The sequence below is a fragment of the Calidris pugnax genome, unplaced genomic scaffold (assembly GCF_001431845.1).
Source record: "Calidris pugnax isolate Ruff unplaced genomic scaffold, ASM143184v1 scaffold20, whole genome shotgun sequence".
NCBI lineage: Eukaryota > Metazoa > Chordata > Aves > Charadriiformes > Scolopacidae > Calidris > Calidris pugnax.
Window position 1 is genome coordinate 29,724,680 of NW_015094510.1, and position 26,170 is coordinate 29,750,849.

General features: G+C 37.6%; 1 protein-coding gene across 8 annotated transcripts in view; it reads right to left on the reverse strand.

Annotated features, from left to right (window-relative positions):
* GRIA4 (glutamate receptor, ionotropic, AMPA 4) overlaps window positions 1–26,170 on the reverse strand; it is a 223,209-nt gene that overhangs the window by 152,573 nt on the left and 44,466 nt on the right. The gene's annotated exons all lie outside the window — the stretch shown is intronic.

Here is a 26,170-nt window from a genome sequence, read left to right on the forward strand (position 1 = left end):
AGAGTTCAGCTAGTGACAAAAGACTGTAACCACATATACATTCCAACATTCTCAAATTTTTAATTTGAAGATTTCGGTTTCTGCCTGTATTTAACTGTACACAATTTTCACGTATGTTTCATTCTGGAAACCAATGAATAAATAGCTGAATAACATTTTGTCACTTTTGGATCCTATTCATAGAACTTTACATTATCTGTAGTGTTTTTATTCTAAAATAAAACATAAAATAAGTAACATGTATTTTTGCATACCAGTAAAAAGTCAACATATGCTGTTTTTTACCACAGCTCTGCATATTATCAAGCACTGATCATTTCCATTACCTTAAACATAAAGTGTTCACATTTTAGAATGCGAGGACTATCAAAAAATGTTACTGACTTCATAAGTGAAATCTGGACATTTTGCATTGTAGCAATGTGGAACCTTCAATCCCTTTTAAGAAGGGGTCCTTGTGCTATATTATAACTCTACCACAGAGTAAAACCTGCTTTATGAATAATCTCCTTGACTTTTAAGAGAGTAGTTGAAGGAAAACATAGTAAGTCAATGCGACCAGACTTTTGCCCCAAACCTTTAATTTCTACTCTGTGTCAACCTCAAAACCGGAAAACAAATGACCTGAATATATATTCTGAGTTTTGATTGATTTCAGCAGACTGGATAAGGGCTTTACTGATCTATGCACATAAAAGCAAGCATAAGGGTATTATTCTTGGGAAAATACTGCCTTTCAAGCAACTCAAAGGGTCCAATGAAAAACATCCCACTTTTTTTGAAGTCCAAAACAACTTATTGGAAACTGTGTAAGCATTAATAGTGTTACCTACCCCAGAATCACAGAAAATGGAAAAGGAATAGTCAGTTAGGGGATCATCACACTCATTTTCTCCTGAGTATCTATTTCCTGTGCTTTCCTGTTCCAGACTCTCCCTCCTCACATCCCATTCTTACATGTAGCCTAAACATGGGAAAACCTAAGTTACACTCTTTTAACCAGATGATGTTCTCCTCTCCTCTCACTCGGAGGTCACAATCACCCTGTGAGAGCAGCAGTCAGGGTTCTGCATACACAGTAAATCGGCTGATTCAAAGCAGTTCAAATTTAATTCCTTCATATTATATTTACTGCATAAAAAGCAAAAAATACAAGTTGTGCATTTTTCTCCTTAAAACTGGGTGATTTATTGAGATCTGAGGCCAGAACTGGAAAAGTGGCCTGAAGGCAGTTCTGTGATTTTATATGCTGCCCCACTGTTACAGCCCCCAATCTCAGGATTTTCATAGCTAGATTATACATAAATAAAGATTTTTTAAAAGCTTTCTTCCTTCCCCTAAATTCCCCTTCAGTATGTTGATACACAGCTCTTACAAACCCTGGCGGTGTCGTCTTTGCAGGAGCACACAACATACATTCTCCTAGACCCACCAAATGACTGGCTTGCCATTCCACTAATCATCCAAAAAAGTGTTGTTCTGTGCTTTCCCAGTTTTGTCTCATCTTTCTTGAACACAGATGACCAACATGTTTAGAATTTCAGTTGAAGCCTTTCTGCTTCTTTTTACATTCCTTCCCCATCTCTACTGTAAAATACTTCTGCTGACACATCTTAAGATCACATTGCGTTTTCCTGAATCTGCACCTCAGTGATGGCTGACAATCATCTCGGTATCAAAATTCTGCTCCTTTTTCCTTCTGAGCCATTTCCAAATGATGAGTTTCTGCTTATAGCATAATATTTTCATTAGTCACTATTATTCATTTTCCATTATGTCACATCTATTATTGCACTCCTCAAAATTATCTACTTCCAGTTACATTCTTAGTCTGCTCTGAACTTCTAGCGATGTCTGTATCTGCCTCACCAGCAAATTCCATCAGGGTACTTTTCGTCTCTGTGTCTACTGTAAAATCAGATTCTTAGTATCTTCCTCCTGCTGCTATGCTTCTCTAGCCCAGTACCTCTTCTTCTACCAGCATTTGTTGCCATCTTCCCCTTAGTTTCATGCCTACCTTTTAATTCTCCTGTTTGTTTTCATAAATCACTTCTCAAAGGAAGATGTCTACTTTACTTTTGGCAATTGGAAGATATGGTAAATCCCATACTTCCTACCTTAATAAATTCTGGTTGCATTTTATGCAATTTTCTGTCTGTAGCCATATTTTAAAGTTTTCTTTCCATCAAAATCTGTTCTGTAACTTCACAGTCTATTGATGTTAAGCTGCTAGATCCATGGCTGCCAGATTCTATGTCCCTCTTTAAAAATAGGTATTAGAGAGGTGGGGGTTGGCCTCTTCTCCCAAGTGAATAATGACAGGACCAGAGGAAATGGTCTGAAGTTGCGGCAGGGGAGGTTTAGATCGGATAATAGGAAGAATTACTTTGCTGAGAGGGTGGTCAGGCACTGGAAGAGCCTGCCCAGGGAGGTGGTGGAGTCGCCATCCCTGGAGGTATTTAAGAAACGTGTAGACATGGCTCTTCAGAGCATGCTCTAGTGCCCAAGATTGTTGGTTTCTGTTTGGGGGTGGGGGGGCTGGTGTGTGTGTGGTTTTTTTTGTGGTCAGACTTGATGATCTCAAAGGTTCCTTCCAACCATGAAGATTCTGTGATTCTATGATTTCCTATTCACTGCTCATATGTATCACAACTCATTTAACAGTTCTGTTAAAAAAGCGCTTGTTATTGCATCTGTCCTTCAGTAAACCAATTCTTTAAGAACCATGGGAAAAAGAGGTGATTACCTTATTCCTATAAGCCATCATGCCTCTTTTAAGATCAACGCCCTTCCTGAGTGAAAATCAATGTAAAGTATCTATTTGTTTTACATATCCAACCAGATTTTCCTGGTTTTCTGTCCTGAATATATATCATGAATATATAACAGCTTCAATTATTTTACTATTTCCTGTCTTTGTATTTAAAGATGTAAATGACCTTCTACTGTTGTTTTAGTCACTGGCAGCCTGAACTTAGGCTCTCATTTCTTAAACAAAAGTCCTCTATACCTCCTGAATTCTTCAACATAATCTTTGTTACTAATAACCTTTTTTAAACACTTGTTTCTTATATCTTTCTTGTATAATCATTCATTCAGATCTGGAGTCACATCCTGCACGTTACTTTCCACTGTAAAGGGATTTCTCAGTGTTTTACAAGTGTTTCTGTGGGGAAATGGCAGGCCTCCTCTATTTTCAAACACAGCCCAGTTAACTTTGCCAACTGAAATTGTTGAATGTAAACCTTCTGAATGTAAGTGGTAGTTACTTAATGTGTTTTCTGTTTTGAGAAAACCCTTGTTAAGGCCCTGCATTGCCTTACTTCTTTGCAGTTTTACAGGGGCAAAGGGTACTTTTCATAACACACAGTCCATACAGTAGGATTCTACATGAGGAAAAATTCAAAAAATCAATGTCAAGCTGTGAAATTGTATACTGAGTGGAGTTAAAGCTCAAATTTATTCTCAGGATGAAAGCAAAAAAGAGAGAAAAAAAAGTCAAACTTGAAATTTTATTAAATAACATGATATGAGCCTAAAATATTTTTAACTAAAAATAACAGAATAATAATTCTTCAAATGTTCAAAGCAAACTATCCCTGCTACAGCCTAGATCCAAATACAATATAACATTATCTGACTATCATTAAAGTCCTGAAATAACCAATCCAAGAAAACTTGTGCTACTATACTCTAGATCAAGACTGGGAAGTTACTGAATAGTGCCCTTCTTTGCTCTTTGACAAGAAAAAAATGCTAAAATGAAGGTTATGAGAATTTCTTCTTATTCAGTACAATTCCCACAGAGAGGAAAAATGCCTGTGACACTATGGAGATTAGGCTTAAACATATGCAGGGATGCTCAATGCTACTGAATCAATTTTACAGTAATCAGCAGCGGCCACAAAAATCAGCAAAGCCAGGAGGATTTGCATTCTGACTCACTACTGTTCTCAGAAAATGCCTCCAGGCAAACATGACTACCTGGATTTCCCAATTCTTTATCTATTTCTCTTACCCTTCTAAAGGCATTTTAGTTATTAGAAATGGAGTAAATTATGCTTGGTAAAACACAGTCTCATATTAACATTCTAAGAAAATTTTGTTCAAGATTTTTTCCCCCATAAATATAAAGCAGTGACAAATACACTTTCATGAGCATACTTTGAAATATATTGAATAATAATTTGTCTTTAAGACATCTCTTCATAGCTGACAACTTAATTCCAGTATTACCCATATGATTTTCTCCTGCAAATTTTGCAATTACATTGGTCTCATCAAAGATAAGATGAATGTGGAGGTCAGACTCCAGAGAAGACATTGCAATGCACCTTAAATAGCCAAGATAATGTTATTGCAGTAGCTGTAATATGAATTAGATATGTTATATTCTAGCAGATTGAACTATGTGACAGTACTACCACTTTAAAAGAATAGGTGATACATTGGTAATCATGATGCCAAAATGGCAAAAATTATATACTGCAGGTTCACTGAGACAGAGCCAAGCCACATGCAGTCTTCTTTCTCTGTGAGAGCAAGACTTTTCCAAGTGCCTGTAATGGTTCTAAAGACAAGTCCCACACTTTAAACACAAATCTTTTCTTGAAAAGCACACAGAAAAGAAGTCTCAACTTCTTACTCTCTGAAATCCAGAAATTATACCCATATAGTTTAAATCCTCTAAACAGGCACAGGGGAAGTCAGAGTCTAAATACAACTGTAACCATAACCACAAAAATGACACAAAGAGGTCAAGTGAAAGTTTGTGAGAAATCTGTATGTAAAAATACACATACATATACATACCTGCACACATATTTACATAATATTGGTCTTGTTTTATTATCTGGTCACACCCAAGATTTATAATTTCTTCAGGAGACAAAAAACCCACTACCCTAACCACACATTTACAAAATGAAGTCTGATAAGCAGAGCACAGCTGGTCTACCAACACCATTAGTTTTGGTTGGCAGCCTGTATGATACCTATCCCATATAGGTAGGAACTTGGAAGACCCATAGTCTAGCACAGAAATAACATGGCAGATTGTGCTTCAGATTCATGACTCAAAGTTGCTGAGTCTTCTAGGACACAAGCTCTGGAACAAGCCTTTTAAAATGTTTTTCCCTAGGTTTTAGACTCTTAGACTCATAGGAAGCCCTGGCACAGCTGGCTGTTACAGATATACTGACAGGGCCACTGATCTGCCATAAACGTACAAACTGTAGAAGCACCAAAAGTGAAAGACTCAGAGCAGTTTCTGTTTTGGAAGTTTTCCAGATACCAGGACAGTCTTTCATTGCTCTCCTTTTATTTTCTCCTATGCTTTGGAGATCTAAATGGGGAGTGGGGATTTTGCTCAGTCCATAGCAACTTGTTTCTGCTGCTCCTACCTCCTTAATGCTGTTTCCCTAATCCAGTGTGGTGTTCCCCCATGGGATACAGTCCTTCAAAAACTGCACCAACATGGATCCTTCTCATGGGCTGCAGTTTTTCAAGAACAGCTACACCATAGGTACTCTTAATGGAGTACAGTCCTTCAGGAAAAGCAAGTTCCAGCATGGGTTCCCCACAGGCCATGGTTCCTGCCAGAAAACCTAATCCTGTGTGGGCTCCTCTCCACGGGCTGCCGCTCCTGTGGGAAGCCTGCTCTAGTGTGGGCTCCCCATAGGGTGCAGCTTCCTTCAGTATTCATCTGCCTGGGGTTCTCCATGGGCTGCAGAGTGGATATGTGCTCCACTAAGGTCCTCCATGGGCTGCAGGGGGATAACATGTCATCGTGGTCTCCTCCATAGGCTGCAGCGGAATCTCTACTCTGGTGCCTTCAGCACCACCACCTCCATCCTCACCAACCGTGGTGTCTGCAGGGTTTCTGCAGGGTTTTTTCTCACACATTTTCTCACTTCTCTCACTGCTCCTATGCAGTGTTTTTTACCCTTTCTTCAATATGCTATCACAGAGGCACCACAGCTTCACTGATGGGCTCAGCTTTAGCCAGTGGTGGGTGTGTTTTGGAGCTGGCTGAAAACTGGCTCTGTCCAACATGGGGGTGGTCCCTGGCATCTTCTCACAGAGGCCACCCCACAGCTGCCCCCCAACCAAAACCTGTCCACAGAAAGCCAATACTTTCTGATAAACTACAGACAGCAATACATTTCAAAGATATATACAAGGACTTGCATTTCCTTGCCGCCGCAGTATTGTATGAAGGCTTTCATTTGAGATGTGGCCACAATGCTGTCAGTGATCCATGTCCTCACGGATCACAGTCATATACTCCCTGTTTTGTTCAGCTGCTGTGCACCTGCATTTGCCAGCACTGCTGGAAAAGTACGGGGCGAATTTTCTCAGCTTAAAGAATTCCTTCCAAGAGGAACAGCCTAGCCATATGGAGATGCAAGCTCTACAAGTGAGATGAAGCACAGAAGGGAGAATCATTTAATCTAAATAAGGACCTTCCTACCAAGGTGAAATGATTTATCAACTTATATGTGTGAAAGCTCCAACACTTGAGATGAGATTAAGTAATATTTCTAAAACAGCTTTGCGATCAGAGTTTTCTGTTAAAATGTTAAAACGCGTTTCTGTTCAATTTGCACAGAACATCCCAACACTCTTTTTCTCCTCTATGCTCCCTGATCCATCTCCTCCTAATCACTCCATTGACCTCCACCTCCTGGAAGAGGATGCAAGGCCAGCCAGGTCTCTAGAATTAGTAGACAAGTGATCTAAATTCATCCCCATGTAGTATCTTGCACCCAAATCTAGTACAAATTTGATACAAATATGCTCTTCCTCTGGGTTGTGTTTGAAACTGCTGATTTTATACTAAATTATGCTGTTGCATTAAGAAAAGTTCCCAGCACTGAGACCAACTTAATGAGGTACCTTCATGAATTAAATCACTGATATAAGATGACAGATAGGATTATAAAAGAGAAAACAGTGTTACATAAACTGGGTAGATGAAAAGCATTATAGATGTATTAGGACCAGCTTACTATTATCTTAAGAATTGTCTTGAATAGAAGAGAATATTTCTAAATATTGCTATCCAAAAAAAAGAGGAAAAGGGAAACAAGGAGTTTGTAAGAAACTATATGGTTAGATTTTTTGTACCTAATGAAACAAGCACCCACCACAACCCTAATAATTTTCTATTTATAGACCCCACAACCTCTAAATCATCATCTGCCTTTGCCTTTAGATTACAAACTTCTTCAAGTAAAGGAATTATCCTCCCCTGTGCTCAGGAGGCATCACACTTTGAGCAGCATCATGCCTAAAGCATTATACTAACTAAATTAACACTCTGGAGCAAATAATTTCACATTCCCATGTCTCAGTTCTCAATGTTTCAACTGTCTGGCCTATTTCAGACTCTAAGCACCTGACAGGAAGGCCAGTAACCTATTAAATGTCTGCAAAAAGATTAGCACAGTGGTCCAACTGTCTCAGCTGTGGCTTTTGAGTGCTACACCAATGTGAATAAACATTACACCTAATGGACGTGCAATTACTAAAGAATCTTGCAATTCTGTAGTAAATTCTGGAACCCTAAAAACATGTAAGGGCCTGCCCTAAAGGTCAGTGTTTTAGTTATACATATAAAATCAAACATGTACTAAAGAGTGCGCAGGAGTATTTATCTGGAGATCGACAGAATGATCCATCAAACTTGAGGCACACAATATTCATGTCTCTTACATTTAGCCCACATCAATGGGTTACCTCAAGTACTCTGTAAGTGACTTGCCAGCTCATGTAAAAATACTTTCCTAGGAACAATGAAAACCTTGGTTTAATGTGCTAGATCAAATGGCAATTTGGGAAATGCAGTTTTGTTTGTGTAACTGCAGATGTGAGAACATATTGCAAAACAAGATACAAACTTGTTGCATTTTTTAATTAATAATTAAGGTTCCAGAAAAAAATTTTGTGAATTGTCTCTAAAAGACTATTTCTGTTCAAAGTCAATTTCTGAAACAATAGCAGAAAGTGATAGCACATTTCTTGCCAATTGAATGGAAAATGGAATTGAATTTGCTTAATTAACATGTACAGTATTTTCTTATTTTAAAATCAATTTGAGTATTGTAATATAGTATTTTGTGGATGATGTCTTATACTAGATCACTATGTTGCAGAACATTAACTTTAGAAGGTTACCCTGAGAGATACTCAAAACAACAGAAAAGAGAGGACCATGAAGACCAGACAAGGTTGAATTGTAGATCCAGCTGCTGAACTCTTTTCCCTGCTTCATAAGGAGAAAGCTTTTGTCTTCACAAAGTAATACACTCATTAAAGTTTCCTCCAAGCCAATCCCAAAAGAATTTCTGAAAGGAGCAATAAGTGCATGCAGGGAGAGTAGGGGGGACTGTCTCACTTAATTCTTACCGCCTGAAAGTTAGGTTTTTAAATTTCTTTTTGCTTTTTGCCTGTCTCTGAAACTAAAAAAAGATATATTCAGCAGACATATTCAGAAGACAGATCATCCCAGCTTAAAATGGGTGATAAATTAAGTGTATTGATTTATCCACTAGAAGTACCTATCTCTTTTGGCTGTAAAAGGAGTCTATGCAACTATGGAAGACTTGGCACCTATATTTAGATAGCTACATTTAAAAATTGTTTTAAAAAATCTTACTTTACGAAACGTATCTCTGTGTTTTTCTCCCCTGTCCAACCCTAGATTCAATGCAATTTGGAGCTGTCCTTCTTTGAGGCCCTTCTCATACAACGGACACAGATCCCAGCCAGGGGTTGCAGGTATTTCTCAGATACAGAACATGCATCTCTATTGTCCTGAAAAGTGCTGACAACTCTCATTTCTTGATGGAGAACACAAAGTAGTTTGTCCTTTCATAAATTTCTATGAGGAAAACTGCTTTAATCTTTAAGTACTTTCCATCTGAAAACTTCTGCACCACTAAAGTACTTTACTTTCATTAATATATAATTCCAAATAATTTAAATCCAATGAAACATTTTTACACTACAAGAAAACATTTTTCACTGTGTTTATTTATAAAATTTCTCTTTCCGTTTTGCCTTGGTTAATCTCTTTGATAGAACTCCCCTCATGAATTTCACATTTGCTGAATGCTAACAAATCTTTTATCATTTTTAAAAGTACTTTACAGCTCTCTCTGCTATAAATTCTCCAGTCTTTGTACTTTTGTCCTCCAGCCTTTTGCACTCCATGGATCTGGTATTTATAGCCGTCTGGCAATGCACATACATGTGCATTTCCCTAACTCTGCCAAAAACTTTCTCTTTGAATGCTCTCCTGTAGAGAATCCACATGCAGCATTTACCTTTCATAGTCATATGAATGAGAATCTACATCAATACAGAAGTTCCTTTTCGGATGTTTTTTTTTTAAAAAAGATAAAAATATCAGCACCACATGAGACTGCCAGGCTTTTCAAAACCATAGAATTTAAAACATTAAACATGAAGGTTTTGGTAGAAAGTTCCCATGAAGATGGCAGGTTTTGTCAAGGATAAAATGTCTACTTTTTTTTTTTCCTTTTTTTCTTTTTTTACCCTCCTTCAGGACAGAAGCTTAGAGCAACATAACAGATTGCAGGGAAATTAAGACTGGATTATGGTAAAAAACTGTTTAATGGAATCAATGGTAAAACTCCCAATTGCTTAACTAAAGTTAACATTTCAAATCAGACATTCATGTGGCATTTAGAAATCTTGCAAAATCACCTAACCTCTTCAGTTTGCTAGCTGAGGGAAAGCTCATTTTCATTAGATGAATACCTAGAGAAATCATGTTTTATAACTTATCTAGATTGCCTGTGTGATTAAACATTTTTTGCTTCTGTGATTAAACATTTTTTCGCTGTTCTTGGATTGATTCATTTCGTTATGAGACATATTATTTCTTTCAGTTCAAATTTGAACTTCATCCAAACATTCCTTTGTAGAGAAAACAAATTTCTTTGCAGCTTGTTTTTCTCCAAAAAATGTAACATTTTATAAAAACGTGTCCCCACATCCCATTTTAATGAAACAGAACAAAGAGAAGTCTGAATTTTGTTTTAAGAAGTAATCCTTTGATGGCCCAATTCTCTACAACATTAGCTTTCTTTTTTATCTTGAAAAAGGAGAAGATAGGCACATTCAAATGGACACTTTCTTTCCAGAAGAAAAAGAACTGAAAAAAAATCAGTACAATTTTAAATGGGAGGGTATCTTATAAAATGTGCAGTTGATTGCACAAAAATAGCTTTTTATAGATAGCTATGTAATCACAGATTTTTCTTATGCAAAGGAAGAACTATTTGTAGATTTTGGGAAAAAATAGCAACAATAATTTTTTCTTCGTTTTGGAGAAATACTTTAAAATTTTGCAGTACTCCTGCCAGCAAAACTGTCACTGATGGGAATTAACTGAATTTCATAGGAGATATGAAAGGTGGAGTCATACAGTATGGCTCCTGACCTAAATTGTTTTGATGGAGGCACTATCAACATTTATACCTCGCAGTTTGAACCATAAAGTGCTTCTTTATGTCAAACCTTGTGTTCTAATTTAACTGAACTGAAACAAAACATGAACTTGGCTGTAATTTGAGGAAGCTTTTTGAGTAAATTTGAGTAAAGCATTTTTTAAAGTATCGGGGACCTTCCATGTGACTTTAAAAAGGGTCTAGTCATCTAACTGCTCGCTCTGATCTGGGAAATGTCTTCCCAGATCTCTGAAACATCTGGGAAAAGAAAGGAAAGGAAGGCGGAAAATCATGAAAGATGTGACTAACTGGGTCCTGCATGAAGATGTAGGTCCTTAGGTGGTTGTCATTCAAGCTTGAATGGAGATTTTTTTTTTAATCCAGTTTGTAGTTTTATTTTTAGAATTAAAGCCTGTCATGAGGGGAGTGATGGCACTTGATCCATCGCTGGAACTCTATTTTTCTTTCATTGCTGAGTCTGTCTCCCAACTTCATGGTCTTCCACCTTAGTCTTCCAGACAATACAGTTTGCCCACTGAAGTGCAATGCTCTCTGTCCAGTCAAGGCTTTTGGAAGTTGACAGAGGCGAGGCTGAGGTTAGTTTCTTCCCTCATTATCAGTTTTCACACCACCAAGAGTCCCTTCACTAGCAACTTAAATTATTGCTTACTTTGATTCATACTATTGCACTAGGATATAATCTTAAATAATTCTGCCTGCTTTGCTGTTTACCATTTAGAATGAATGAAGCCATGGATTCCTTTTGGCATCAGTAAGATCAACAGACATTCACCACACGATGTTGATTAAATAACAAATACAACATTGCTTCCTTGGCCACTCTCAGATCTAAGTATCTTCTAAAGAGCCAGAAAACGTAGTTTCTAATTTTTGAAAACAATGTCAACGTTAAGAGGATATATGTGATGAAAATCTTATCTGTTTTTCCTGATTCCTCATGGGTTAATAAAAACTGTTATCTAATTACATACACACTATCTTTAAAAAAATTTTTAGTTATTTTTTACTCACAATTTGGACTTCCATAAGAAGAGTTGCTGAATACTTTTGATAAAATCTGTTGATTTTTGTTTCTTTACTTCCTTCCCAATGATGGTACAAAGCAGAATTTGAAACTAGCAGTACTGTCAGATAAATGGAACACGGTATCACACCATGAGATTACATACAACTTGATCAGAGAGAAAAAAAATACTCACAAGATCTAGAAACAAAATTCTGCTTCTGCCTTCTGCAGTCTGTGACCGTATCGGCAGAACAGCCGTAGCTGACAATGTGCACAAGGCCCTGCTGAAGCTACTCCCCAGTCAAGGGTTATTCTCTAAACTATCATTTTGGGGATCAAGATGTATGAAGAGACAATTGTGCTATTAGTCTTCCCACATTTGAGGACCTTTGTTTTATTTATAGTGGATAAGAGATTTCCATGCTTCCACGATTTTTCTTCTAAGTTAGTACAAGTACATTCTGATGAGTAAATACCTTTTATGCTAAGTACTAATACTAAGTACTTCTTTATTGTTTGGGTTGTTTCTTCTTACATATCACCATTGGTAATGATGGCTTTCCCAGAACACTTAGGTGCTTCTGACAGCCTAGAATTATCTTGTTGTTTTTACTGTTTTTCCTAGCCTTGATCTAATGAACTCGCTTATGCTACCTGGAGAGATAAGACCCAGTCTGAGTGAAAAGTAAGGAACTGGTACATTTTCTGTCTAAATCCCATTTTAACTTCCACTAATGCTTAAGTTCTTCACATAGTTGGAATAATAGATAAAATATTGTCAAAGAATCACTATGATGAATGTAGATACCCTTATTATCCATCACTGGGCTGTTCACCAAGAATTCTCTGAGACTTCTTTCATCATTCTGTACTTCATACTTCAGCCCTCCCTCAAACATCCTAGGCATTATTACTCTTAACTTCACAAAAACAAAACCATATCAAGATATTTTCACTCCTGCTCTCCCTAGAAATGTGGGTCTTAGCCCGTTTAGGTGACTAGATATATCTGGGAATTATGGTTATTTAAGACATCTCACACTGACATCTCAGATTGTGTTTTTATTACTTGTACTTGTTCCTTTATGTTGCCTTGTTGTTTTGATCATCTCACTGCACTGAAGTTTTTCCAGCATCTTGTAGCTTGCCTGTTTTCCCCAGGTAATGCAGTGATCATAGCTAAGGGGCTTTTCAGATGTAGATTCTACTTACTATGGACATGTCATGTCAAAATGACCTTAGGGAATTACTGTCTGTGGAGGGCCAAAAGTCCAAAGCTTAAGAAACCTTCAGCTATCTCTTTTCTCCCCCCCCCTCCTTTTTTCCCCCTGTGTGCCTTGCAGTTTCATCTCTATTCATTTTAAGAGAAAGCTGCTTCTTAGCCTCCCACAATTACACCAGTGGGAATTGACCACAATACAGTTGGGTGGTTTTAAAATCAAATGCTTGGAATGGATTACTGGAAATGCATCTTCCACTGTCCTCCCTTTTTTGTTACCAAGCTGTTTCTTCTTTCTCTGAAAAACTAATCTTTCTGCCTTTTTTATGTATAAAAGGCATTTCTAAATAGCTATAGGTCTCCCATAATAATTAAAATAATGAGAAAAGGGAATTACCTTTCAAAAAATAAAATATAAATGATCCATTTGACCAAGGTTATTTAAAGTGAAAGCCATTCACTTCCTAAATGGAAGATCAGATTCTCATCAGCTCTGAGTGCAAGATGGATTCTGGCCATGCCCCTGTGTTTAATGACTTCAAGCTCTAACTGCTTGATACAGAAGGCAGGTTTCAGTGTCAAATGCCATGAATGGAGTATGGTTTCTAAGTAATTCTTTTCAACTGAAACAAGACTTAAGAAAAGAAGTTTAATACACGCACAAAACCATCTGTGTATACATCGTAAGAATATGTATGCATGTTTACTATTTCTGTGGATGAAAAATTCTTTAATGCAAACTGGTCAGCTGTTTATTTTAAACACATATAAATCTCTACTATAAATTGGGAGAGATGTTAGCTGAGATATCTGCTTATTTGGCAGATAACGCCAAATAAAAGTACATAACTTTGAAGCTGTGGCTAACATCTTTGTCTTACTTATATAACTTCTCCATGTTCAGTTTAACAAGGAGAGTTAATTTCATTTCAATTCTGGGGCAGGAGGTACTTACAGGAACAAATGTGCTCTTGTATGAGAGCCTACGAGTTGATAAGAGGAGAACGTTTATGTTCTTTCATAAAGCATAGTTACCACCCACAAAACCGTGTTTCACATTGTAAGTTCTGCTATGAATGAACATCTGTTTTGTAACTCTGTATTTGTAAAACATCTAACAAAATGGTGTCTTTATCGAAAACTGGAACTTCTAATGGCTACCGAACTAAAAGCAGCCTGTAGAATGTAGGCAAAAGTTTTGAATGCTTGGCATGACCCATCTCCCCTTGACTCAAGTAGCCATTCTGAAACACAACACAACCCTTCAATAGGCAGAAATTGCTTACCATATCTCATATTCTCCTCTAAGAGCAAAATTGCTCACTCACATTAAAATCAATTGATGTCACTGAATTGCACTATTACGTCGTTGACTACAGTAATTCCAGAATCTTTCTTGCAATCTCGGTTCTCTTTCACAGTATTTCCCAATACACAAAAAGATGGCTGTACAACCTATGGCCTTAAATTCATAAACCCAAAGAAATCAAACTGCATATCAAAAACCAGCTGCTCATTGTTCTCCTCAGGTGCACTGCGATGCAGATATTTGGGTTCCTATCCTGCTCTTGGCACAATAATCAAAAATGTTATTTCCATATCTCTTCCTTGTCAGATTGTGAGTTTATAAGTGAGAACAATAATCTGTAGAGCATAATAAAAAGATGGCAAAATGTATTCAGATCCACTTAAGTGTGAGGGAATTACTGGTCAAAGTCTAAAACAGCTGTTCATATTCAGTTTTATGCACCGCTTCAAATCTTTCTACATGCAATTAGTTTTCTGCATTTCTCAAAAAAATTTACCTTCTGGAGGCAGAGATCATGATTTCTTTACTTGCAAACTGCCTAACAAAGCAGTAACAGAAACATGTTTTTCAGTTGCTTTCATTTCTTCACGAGTTTTCAAGCTAATCCTGCTTTTTTTAAGCCAGGTTTTCAGACACCATCTTAAATATTTCCACAACTTCACTAATTGAAAGCAGGAGCACAAGCCCTCTCATTTTGCTCCCTTGTATCTTTGGCAGGAACAGGGCTTCATCCACAAGGCATTTTGAAATGGACTATCTATAATTGAGATTTCTACAAAGCTGGTGATGGTTTTAGAAAAAAGGACAGATAAGAAGGGAGCCGAGATCAGTTGCTGACACCCTGTTATCTCTGTGAATGGACCAAAGACGGGTGTGCTGTGGGGCTTGAGGGAAAAGGAGGCAGATTGTCAAACAGAATTTGCCATTACAAAATATTGCTCTTTATCATGGTTATCACAGGAGATTTAAGATAGCTGTCACCTTATATAAACTTCTTTTGCTGTTCAAATAGTAGCCTTCTCAAATGAAACCCTTGTTTTTATTTGTTTGTCATCATTCTATGATTTTATTTTTGGACTTTAGGGCTGACCAAAGCAGAGTCCTTCAAGTCATTGAATTGTTCGATCAACAAAATGAGCAATATATTCCATCTTCTTTTACATATCAATCTTAGTCTGCAAAAAAGACCAATGAAAATTAATCAAACATTTAACAGTTTGATGTAAATAATGCATGAACATGTCTTTGTTGACGTACTTAAATTAATTTGCTGTAAAGATTGCCCTACAAATAACAAAATATTGTATATATCACCCCAGGCATTATGCAAGGCTATGCTGGCATTTGCAGGAATAAGCAGAATTAGTTCAGCACAGTTCACAGCTGTGATCACTGGAGTAAAGCTCAGGGTCCAGGGGCCGCTAGCTCTGATATTGTACTAAAAAGGCAGCTGTGCTTTACTACTGGTCCACTGGGCCTGATGCTAATAATTTTTAAATGGCCTGTTAGTTACAGCAGTGGCCTCAAGCTACCTCTTATTTCAAATCCTATTAACATTTGTGTATCTTTAAACTACTTTATTGTCTTAATTAGCATAAATTCATTCATAATTCCCAGATAGTCGGTTGCTACATACAAAAAAGAAAAATGAAAAAAAATCATTAACAGTGGCTGAAGAGTTGGTGGATGAAATGTGACCGTGGTAATGTGCACCCAAACCAAATCAATCATGTGAAACACCAAAGTGCAGAAATGCTTCTCTACATGTTGCTTTTCTCCATAGTCCTCTGAAGACTGACTGTCTTCGGATAATGGATTGGTATTGCTAATAGGCAAACTGGAGAAAGACAGACTGCTGCAGGTAGAGTTTTTAAGAAGATGTTCAATCTTTGCTTTTTAGTTATAAATTTAGATTAAAAAATATTAAATAGTTTTCCACGGTTGTAATGATTCCAGCAGAACTACTCAAAATTGTTGTTATAAAGCAAGTTCTTCCTTTGTCTCTGGGACTATCTTTCTTAGTCTATGTTCTGTTTCACGAAAAATTGAACAAAAATGGAAATTTTTCATTAATAAGGAATGCAATGCGGTTTTTTAATGTATTTATACTAGCAAATTGCCATTAAAATCTATTAACTGCTGGTAGCCCAAAAACTACCATAACATGTATGCTTTTCAAAAGTCACATTATATTTGTCTTCAAATTTTTTTTTATATTTTCATTTCTAATATGCAGAAAACTCATTAGTAACTAGAAACTACAATGATTTTATTATACAAATATGAAATTACTGGAAAAAACTTCAACTTCTCTAAACAATCATTCTCCAACTTTAGAGAAAGCTCATCATGCTGCGTAAAGGTCTTTTCAACCAACCACAGGTTTAAATGAAATGTTGACATCATATACCTACAGTCAAACAGTCAGGAACAATGTACAGAAAAAGCATTTTACTCTGCTACACAACTATGCAGAACCAAAGTGACCACCCATAGTCTGATGAATTTGTTTTGTTTATGGGTACACAGAGGAACATAGATGCTACCAAACCTACATGATCAAATATTTTTCACAGCTTTATTTTAAGTGGAAGAGTTGCTGTGAAAAAGAAATAATACATACAAGCACAGAAAACTTTTCTTTTTAAAACCTAACTTTATTTCTTAGCTTATTTTCGTGTCATTTCCGCAATACTTATGCTCCTACACCTACACAGCTCAGAAAGAAAGAGATGCCCCAACTACTCCTTTGCCGGGATCAAACATAATCTAGGAAGGGTCATTTTACTTCCAGGTGTTACTAGGTTCAATGCACGTCTCAATGAAATCACACTGAGGAGCTACAAAAAATCCAGTCCTATTAATATACTTGTATTTTCTTGATTTTCTATGTCTGGATCATCTACTTTGCTGGAGAATTCTTCCTATATGTACAAGTACAATACTATCAAGAGACAGTTTAAACAAACTAGCTGCTAAATTTCCTTGTCTCATTTCCTCTAGACTGAAGAAAAGAGGGACAGCCTGCCAGCTGGTGGCCTGTGAGAACAGGGAGGACTGCACTGGAGGCTTACAGTAATCTCGTCTTGCACCACGTTCCTTGTCATAATGCTCTGATTTGAGTGCTGACACACTCAGCACAGCCCCACAGGATTTCCTTAGCAAGCTACTTTTTATCTTTGAGTTTAATTGAGATAAAGTTTCAGAAAAAGCAAACAGAGATTTCAAGTGCCCCGGCTGGAGGGTACGAACAGGATTACCGGATAATTCAGGAAGGGAGGGACCTCAGAAGGTCTCTGGTCCAACCTCCCACTCAGAGCTGGGGCAGCTCTGAGGCCAGACCAGGACATCACCTGGTCAAGGTTGAAAACACCCAAGAATAGAGACTGCACATCTCTGGGCGTCCTGTGCCACTGCCTGACTATCCTCAGGGGGGCAATTTATTTATTTTTTTTAATATCCAGTCTGAACCTCTCTTGTTTCAGTTTATTTTAATTCTCTCATCTTCCCACTCTCTCCTACTTCAGTGAGCCCAGCTTCATCTCATAAGTGACCACCCTATAGGCACTGGGGGCTGCCATTATGGCCCCATGAAGCTGTCTCAGTTCCAAGCTGAACATATCCAGCTCCCCCAGCCTCTCCTCACATGGCCAGTTCTCTAGGTGGGTGATAACTTCCTGTGATCTACTGGCTCCATTCCTGTTCATACAGCTCAGGATACTGTTAGCAAATAATGGCAAATTGCTTAATAAGCCCTCCTCTAGATATTACCTGCAAGATGTCACAATTTTTATTGCTCATCTGCTATGAACAAAAAGTCAGCATAGCTATTTTAATAATAAAACCCCAAACACAGAAAAAAAAAAAACCTCAACAAAACAGAACCTTAAAAACCTAGGCAATCAATGGCAATTTTAATGAACACAAATGTACATACACTTCTGAAAATATGGGCTTGAAAGTACATTATATATGCACTTAATAATCATATTCTTCTATATCGTGACAAATTTGTACCAGGAGTAAGGCAAGTGTAGAAACAAAATGAAAGTCACGCCTGCTTATGCATAGATGAGCCTATGGTATAATGTTATTAACATGAGGAACATGTTTTATTCCCGCAGAAATATTAACTGATCATTTATTATTGATTGGGTGCACTATGAGGTGTCACAAAAACACAACTCCAATTGATTAGATAATTGCATTGCCTTAAAGGCTGAGGGACAATATCCTGCTCCTGTGTGGAGTCACCTTGCTTCAAAGTCAGCGGGAATCGCTTGTGCACACGCAAAGGCAAAATGTAGCCTGAAGTCATCCCTCAGCATCAGAAAGTAAAACAACATATATCAATGAGCATTTTAAACAACACAATTTGATTATCTGACACTGTACACAGCCTAAGGCATAAGTCTAGACATGTCAGAATAGGGCAAAGGGCTTGCCCTAGAGGCGATATTTCACCCTGTCATGCCATTGTCTATTTACTGTCACACCTTCATATTACCTCAAGAAAGTATATAGTGAAACAGAGCTGTAACAGAATACTTTTGGAAATCGGCTCCTGCACAGGCATAGCAGACCCCTTTATTAACAAAAATAGAAGGCTATGTAGACGTAGGACATACTTCTATAACCAATCTATGCACTGAAGTTAATGGGAAGATTGTGAAAAAATACATGAAGGTCTTCAAAATATACTTCAATTTAGCATTTAAGAGATCTCACACAGATGTATGTTGGAATTATGAGAAATTTTGATTCACCAACAGAAGAAATGGAGTGGTGAAAATTTTTTTTTAACTCTGAAATGAGTGTTTCCATGAAGGAGATGACTCCACCAGCCCAGAGTGCTTTACCATGAGGTGTGTAATGGATAGGAATGCTTTTCCTTGGAAAGAAAGAAATGAACTGACTGTTATTGAGGAAAACACCAGCACTTTAGACTCCTCCTGATGCTTAAGTTTTGCCTGGCACCGGGTGTTTGGCGCTGAACACGGTGTTTCAATTTACACTCATCTGGTTGGGTGAAGCAAGGTTATCACTGCCTTTGACTATAAAAGCTCTTCTGTGAAAAACTAGGAAAGTGCAAGCTGTCTTTTGCAATAGCCCTGCAGCAAAGAAATAGTGAATAATTTGTACAAAACACGTTAAGTTTGCTTTTAGTGTAATTCCCATCTTCTTCAAAATGCTGAGCAATCAGGAAATCAAGCAGCTAGTGAGATACGCCTGAAGCCGTCTCTGATACTGAGGGCCCTCTTTTATCCAGAATGCTGCCAATTTTTCTCCTTGTACTACTGTATGTACTGGATCACACCAAAAAAGACAACATATCTTCTCTCTCTTTCTGAGACTACCATCTTTAAATTACATTTACTACATTATGTACATTTTTTAGACATATAATAGGGACAAAACATAAAATGATATAGTACACAAATAACAAGGAAAAGAGGTGTTTAGTTACATGTATGTGTATTTATAAACATCAAATTATTATCTGTTCTAATTATTTTGGTTCCTTATATTTAATATGAGAAAAAGTTACTAGAAATTGTGACATTTGCCTGGGTTGGATTTTGTAAACAACATTAAGTTTTTTGATTGCACAGATGATTACTTACTGACCTTATTTCTGTAATTTTGGTCTGTTCATCTCATGAGCTTCCTCATGTCAAAAAACAAGGACTACTGAATAATATCAAACCAACAAAAACATCTAATGAGAACTAACGTTTCTAATTTCAATAAAAGCAGAACAAGGGTAATGTCACAGTGTACACTGTGACCAAAAAAGCTATCTCTTTTTCTGATATCTCCTAAATAGGAATATTATCAGGAAAACGTTATTTCTGTAAAATTAGAAGTCCCTGCCAACTGCTTCAACTACTAGAAACCTTCAATCTTTTCATCAGTAAAATCAAAACAAACATTTCAAATGAAATAAAAATATTTTAATTTTTTAAACCGACTCAGAAAATTTTGTTTCAGAACTGTCCATCAGTCAATTTTTCATTCATACTTGGAACAGAGCTCTCTGGACAGGCTACATTTCCAATGATGGAAGACAGTGTTTCCCCTAGCCTCTTGACCAGGGTCACTACATGAGCTGTAGCCAGGGTAGAGGGGAGGAGGACACAACAACAAAGCAGAAACAGGATTTTTGAACATGTGGCTTGGCTGTAACTTAGGTTAGTGCTACTCAGAAAAAATTACTTGAATTGAGCAGTCTATCTTTGAGAGCTACACAACTGAAAATACATCTGACATTCAGTGATCATAAACAATACATATACCTCTATCACCATCAAGTGTTGAAATAAGCACATCAAAATATACAGCAGTTTTAAAAGGACAACAATATGAAGTCATATTTTTTTAAGACAAGAACAGTTAACTTGGATTTCACAAAATACCAGTTCTCCTGCAATTAAGCTTTAGTGACTCAGGTTTTGAACAACGTGTTAAATAGAGCCTTGAAGTGATCATATTTTTAGGCTCTGTAATATAACATTTCATTAAGCTGTAAGCAGCTATTCACTCAGTATATGTTCAGCTCACAAGCTGTCCAGAGATGGACTCGACAAAGATACAGTAGCATCATTTGTATTGTTAAGCTTCCCTCAGATCAGGAAAGTCTCACTAGCTCCCCCAAAAAATGAGCTTCAGAGTCTAAATATTCCCATTTTCTATCGCAGTTGTTCTATTGACAGAAGACTCCAGCAATTAAATGATCTATGGCTGTGAAAGAGGAAAAGGTTGAAATCATCAGAATATAGGATAGCTCATGTAGTAAGGAGAAACATTTATAATTTTCAATCAAGAGTCCAGTGCCAGAGTCTGGGAAAGACATTTTATGTTTTAGAACACTGGTTAAAGTATAAAGAGAGGAAATGATAATATATTATATATAACATATAAAACATAATATATATAATTAATGTTATATATATATATTTGGCCAAACCTGTAAGATAGAAATATTCATCTAAAAGAAGTGAAAAATGTGAAGTAGGTAGTATAGTTATGCCAATGGAAAACAAAATAAGAAACCCAAGAAGGAAGTTTACTCCCCCAGGCCGTGGACAAGCATAGCAAGAAGAAAGCTGGAACTGGTAAAGCTGAGCAAAAGTGGCTTCAACATGGTTTGGGGAGGACTCCAGCATCAACCAGGTTCATTATCACATGAGACAAGGAAGAAGTGACAGAACTAGCCCTTTTATGCTTAACACAAGCTATGGGGAAGCTCTAACAGTCCACCAAATGGCAGAGTAATTCTGATAAATAAAGAGCAGTAAACCTTATTTAAGAGTTGATTGTGAGGGAAAAAAATATGGAGGGAACAAAAATAAGGAGGGAAAAGAGAAACTTGGGCAAGAAGCAGCAGTAGTTTAGGAATCAAATAAGATGATTTGAAAAATACCAACTTTATTTATGTAAAGAGAGAGTGAGCTTTCATGCACACACCCACACAGCCACACAGGAAAAAGCCTTAGTCCAGAATTGCTGGAAAACAGATTGGAGAAAAGGTACCTGGGGTTGGGAAGAAAAATATTCCTTTGGCTGTGTGGGAAATGAGCTAAGTTTTGCTTCAGCTAATTGATATATTCTTGTTAGTGTGTCAGTACTAACAAAGGAATCTTAGTAATAGTAGAGTCTAATAAATTGTATCCAATTAATCCCCAGAAATGCCTTTGGTCTGTCAAAGAATCCTTGTTTGCAGAGCATTATCTAGGTGAAGAGAAACAGACTGGAACATGGCCTTCAACACAAGAAACCAGAGGGTAGGGGAGTATCAATAAGGCCAAAGAAACCAGTCTTGGACAGTAAATCTGCCAAATAGATGGTAACAAAGACTGTGAAATAACGTGTAGCATAATCAACTAATCAAAGGCGTGTTTAGGATAATGATTTTGCAGAATAGATGTATGTGTGCCTTATATAGAGAAAAGCAGCTCTAACAGTCCACCAAATGGCAGAGTAATTCTGATAAATAAAGAGCAGTAAACCTTATTTAAGAGTTGATTGTGAGGGAAAAAAATATGGAGGGAACAAAAATAAGGAGGGAAAAGAGAAACTTGGGCAAGAAGCAGCAGTAGTTTAGGAATCAAATAAGATGATTTGAAAAATACCAACTTTATTTATGTAAAGAGAGAGTGAGCTTTCATGCACACACCCACACAGCCACACAGGAAAAAGCCTTAGTCCAGAATTGCTGGAAAACAGATTGGAGAAAAGGTACCTGGGGTTGGGAAGAAAAATATTCCTTTGGCTGTGTGGGAAATGAGCTAAGTTTTGCTTCAGCTAATTGATATATTCTTGTTAGTGTGTCAGTACTAACAAAGGAATCTTAGTAATAGTAGAGTCTAATAAATTGTATCCAATTAATCCCCAGAAATGCCTTTGGTCTGTCAAAGAATCCTTGTTTGCAGAGCATTATCTAGGTGAAGAGAAACAGACTGGAACATGGCCTTCAACACAAGAAACCAGAGGGTAGGGGAGTATCAATAAGGCCAAAGAAACCAGTCTTGGACAGTAAATCTGCCAAATAGATGGTAACAAAGACTGTGAAATAACGTGTAGCATAATCAACTAATCAAAGGCGTGTTTAGGATAATGATTTTGCAGAATAGATGTATGTGTGCCTTATATAGAGAAAAGCGCGAACTAAACCTGTAATAAGTCAGGCGGTTGGGAAGAATGTCAAGTCTGCTTTGCCCATGACAGTAAGTGGTAAGGGATCTCCCTCTCCTTACCCTGACCCAGAAGTTTTGAATTCTGTTTTCTCCCGCTGTCCTGTTGAGGGGGAGAGTGAGAGAGCGGCTGGCAGCCATTCGGCCCTTAGCCAAAGCCCAACCCACCCCACTCTCGATGAGATTCTTTTTCAATGCATCTTTAAGAAAAACACAATACAAATATATAAAGGGGAGAAGGAAAAGGAGGGGAGAAGGAAGAAAACTCCAAAGAAAAAATAATTTTAAGTTTGGTTCCTCAAAGCTTATGCAATGAGAAAAACATTCATAAAGGATGGAAAACTAGTAGCTGTCAGTCTGCATATACTTAAATAATAGACGGATAAAAAGATACTTAAGCTTGCATGAGCTGTACAATCAAGTGGGACAGAAGGACAGTAAGGCGTGATTTAAGATGAACAGGAAGGACCTATCCTGCCATTGCAATGCGTAGACAGACTGCCCCATAAGCAAAGGCAAGAGCTTTGCCGCCTCAGACACACTGCACTGCAAAGTAAACACTGGGAAAATTCTGTGAGGAAGGGGAAAAACAACACCGACATGAAAATGACCCAGTGCAGAATCCTGCAAATCCTGACTGGGGCTGTAAACCTGTGAGGAATTACACAACTTCAACAGCTTCCATTTGCTTCTTCTCTTTGGTGGGAACGTGGTACCTTATATAAATAATTGCTTGACCTACACTAAGTTTCCTGGATGCTCCAATCTCAGTTAACACCCTTGCACAAACCAGAACTTCAGGTTCATCTGACTTACAGTTATTGTTTTTTTTAATCTTACCAACAAAGTCTTAAACATAAACCATATTTAAATTAATTTATAAACTATAATTCTTTTTCTTACTTTATTTTCCCACCGGTTCCACACAGGTACAGTTACTTTTTTCATTGATTTATTTAAAATTTTCTCTTGGGTATCACTAAAAAGCTGGTTCATGTCAATAAGGCAACAGAACACACCATATCCTACTGACTGGGGTAAATCCTCCGATTAACCTGGCTTTCTTCTTTGCTAGACTGAAGCAATGCTTTTATGAGTAGCTCCTGCAGGCTGGTTATTGAAAATGGAAGGTGCTTAGCACTTTGCATGCATAGCCCTTTATAAATAATATATAAAGGTCAAATAAGTTATTTATTGGGTCTCTCTGTCCATTTTACATATGCCACCCTGTGTCAGTATTGAAGGTCTGATTTTCAGCTGCTGCAAATCCAAATCAATTGACAAATGTTAATTTGCCATCAGCTGAGAAACTGGAAAATGGCAAAAACGGTCATTCTATTTTTTCCGCTCAGTTGTCGACCCATATTCAGTGATTCCCTCTCTTCTGCAACACCCAAGCCTCACATGATATTTTTCTTAAATTCCTCCTCTTGAAGCTGCCTTTTTTCACTTTTTTTTTTGGCAACTTTGCTTGTTCAAAGACTGATCAGTAATAGTCTTGTAGAGGTGTCTCAAAGCAAAGCTGTTTCTTCAGTCATTGCTTGTCTCCGTTTATTCAATTCCATAATTTTACCTGACTTATAACTTCACAGTATCTGCTCAAACTCACCAGGACAAAACAGCTTTTCTGTTTCCTCCAGGATCACTTGAACTTCTTTATATGGTACTGACATAGCCCAACATAATTTTAACCCCTTTTCCTCACCCACTTCATCCCCACAAGTCCTGTCTGATACCTACTACTTTTTTCCTCACATTGCATCTAAGACGTTTTCTCTTTTTTTTTGTCCTCCTACTGCACTTTCACCAACCCGATTCAGAGAGATGCCTGAACACTGGCCTGACAGAGATCACACTCGTTCCTTTCTGCTCCATACGAGAGTCACCTCTGACAAGGTCTCCCTTGCTTCTTCTCATCCTAGCCTCACCTCTGAGCTCTCACCAGCCTTACTTCTGAGATCTCCAGCTGCAGCAAATTAAAAGCAAATAGTCATGAAGGCATTATTCACGCCTCATTTGTTGCATTTCTCACTGACTTGCCCTCACTTCCCTCCATGCTTTGACTCCAATGGGATCACCCGCTCTGAAATGTTTGGAAAAGCTCCTCACTCCCTGCCAGGCTTCTCCTGGAGGCACTCTTCCCTATGACAGCTCTCAGATACACATGGATGAGGGCACAGGTATGAAGCCTACATTCATCTAGCAACTGTTGGAGGAAAAGGGCTAGAAGCAGCCCAACATTCTGATGCTACTTGTATCAGGAGCTTCATGAGGGTGAATGTAGAAGACAGCATGTCCCCACATGGGGCTAAGACTCAGCAGAGCAGGGAAGCAGGTGCAAAGCTCTCAAGCAGTTCATACCCAAAGGACACGGGAGCGTTTTCCATCCCGGACCAGCCGGGGCTGGGTGTGAACAAGGCCCTGGGGTGCCCGGCTGGCCTCGGCGGCATCCACTACCTCCCCAGCGGTGGGGTTTAATTATCCAGTGATGGGCAGTCTCAGCATGGTCCTGCACACAACCCTGGCAGGGGGCTGTGCGTAGGCTTCTCAAGAGCCACAGGCTGGTCACTCCTGACTTAGATGGATTAGTGCAGACAGCAACAGCTTAAATACCACAAATACGTTAAATTTAGAATCAGACAGGAGCAAACCTGTAAATAATGAGACATTTGCCTAGCATCAATCTGACTCTCTGCATATACATCTGTTCTCGCTGCTTTATGCATTTTTTAAGATGCAAGCTGTGCTGTCCTCTGCATTTCTAAAGGCCTCAGTAAATTTTAGATAATGCTGGAATACTAATAGTAACAATAATTATTGCCCTACTCTTGCCTAAAATACTTACTGCATTAATAATTTTCCACAGTATCAACATTCTGTAATAATGAAATTAATAACATTTGTATAAATCATTAGCAATTAAAATTTATTTGTACACTATAATTTGAAAATCTGAGAAATAATATAGTACTAATTAGTGTATGCAAAACCTCTGAATAATGAGTAAAGGCTATTCATTTGTCTTTTCTTAATAAAGCTGTATTTCTCTGAAACCACACAAACATTCCAATAAGAAATTAAATTCTATAGAAACAGTAATTTTCAGCACTACCCCTTTTTTTTTCCACAGTGCACCCAAACTGAAAAAGCCAGACACTATCCTCTGCCTTATGAATACTAAACCAGATTTTGCATCTAAAGGTTATACCATAAAAATCAGTGTGTGCTTGTATTTTTATGAGAATTGGAGAACATTTTACGTGTATTGTTCAAGTGTAGCCCAAACCGTACTGCACATCAACGAACTTTAGCTTATTGTTTTTCCATAAAAATGTAACATTATAAACAACCTTCAAAATACAATTGCAAATTTTCAAACCGTTAAAACAGGTAACTTAAAAATACCTCTGCCCTGCTTTATCTCATTCAGGAAATCCACAAACG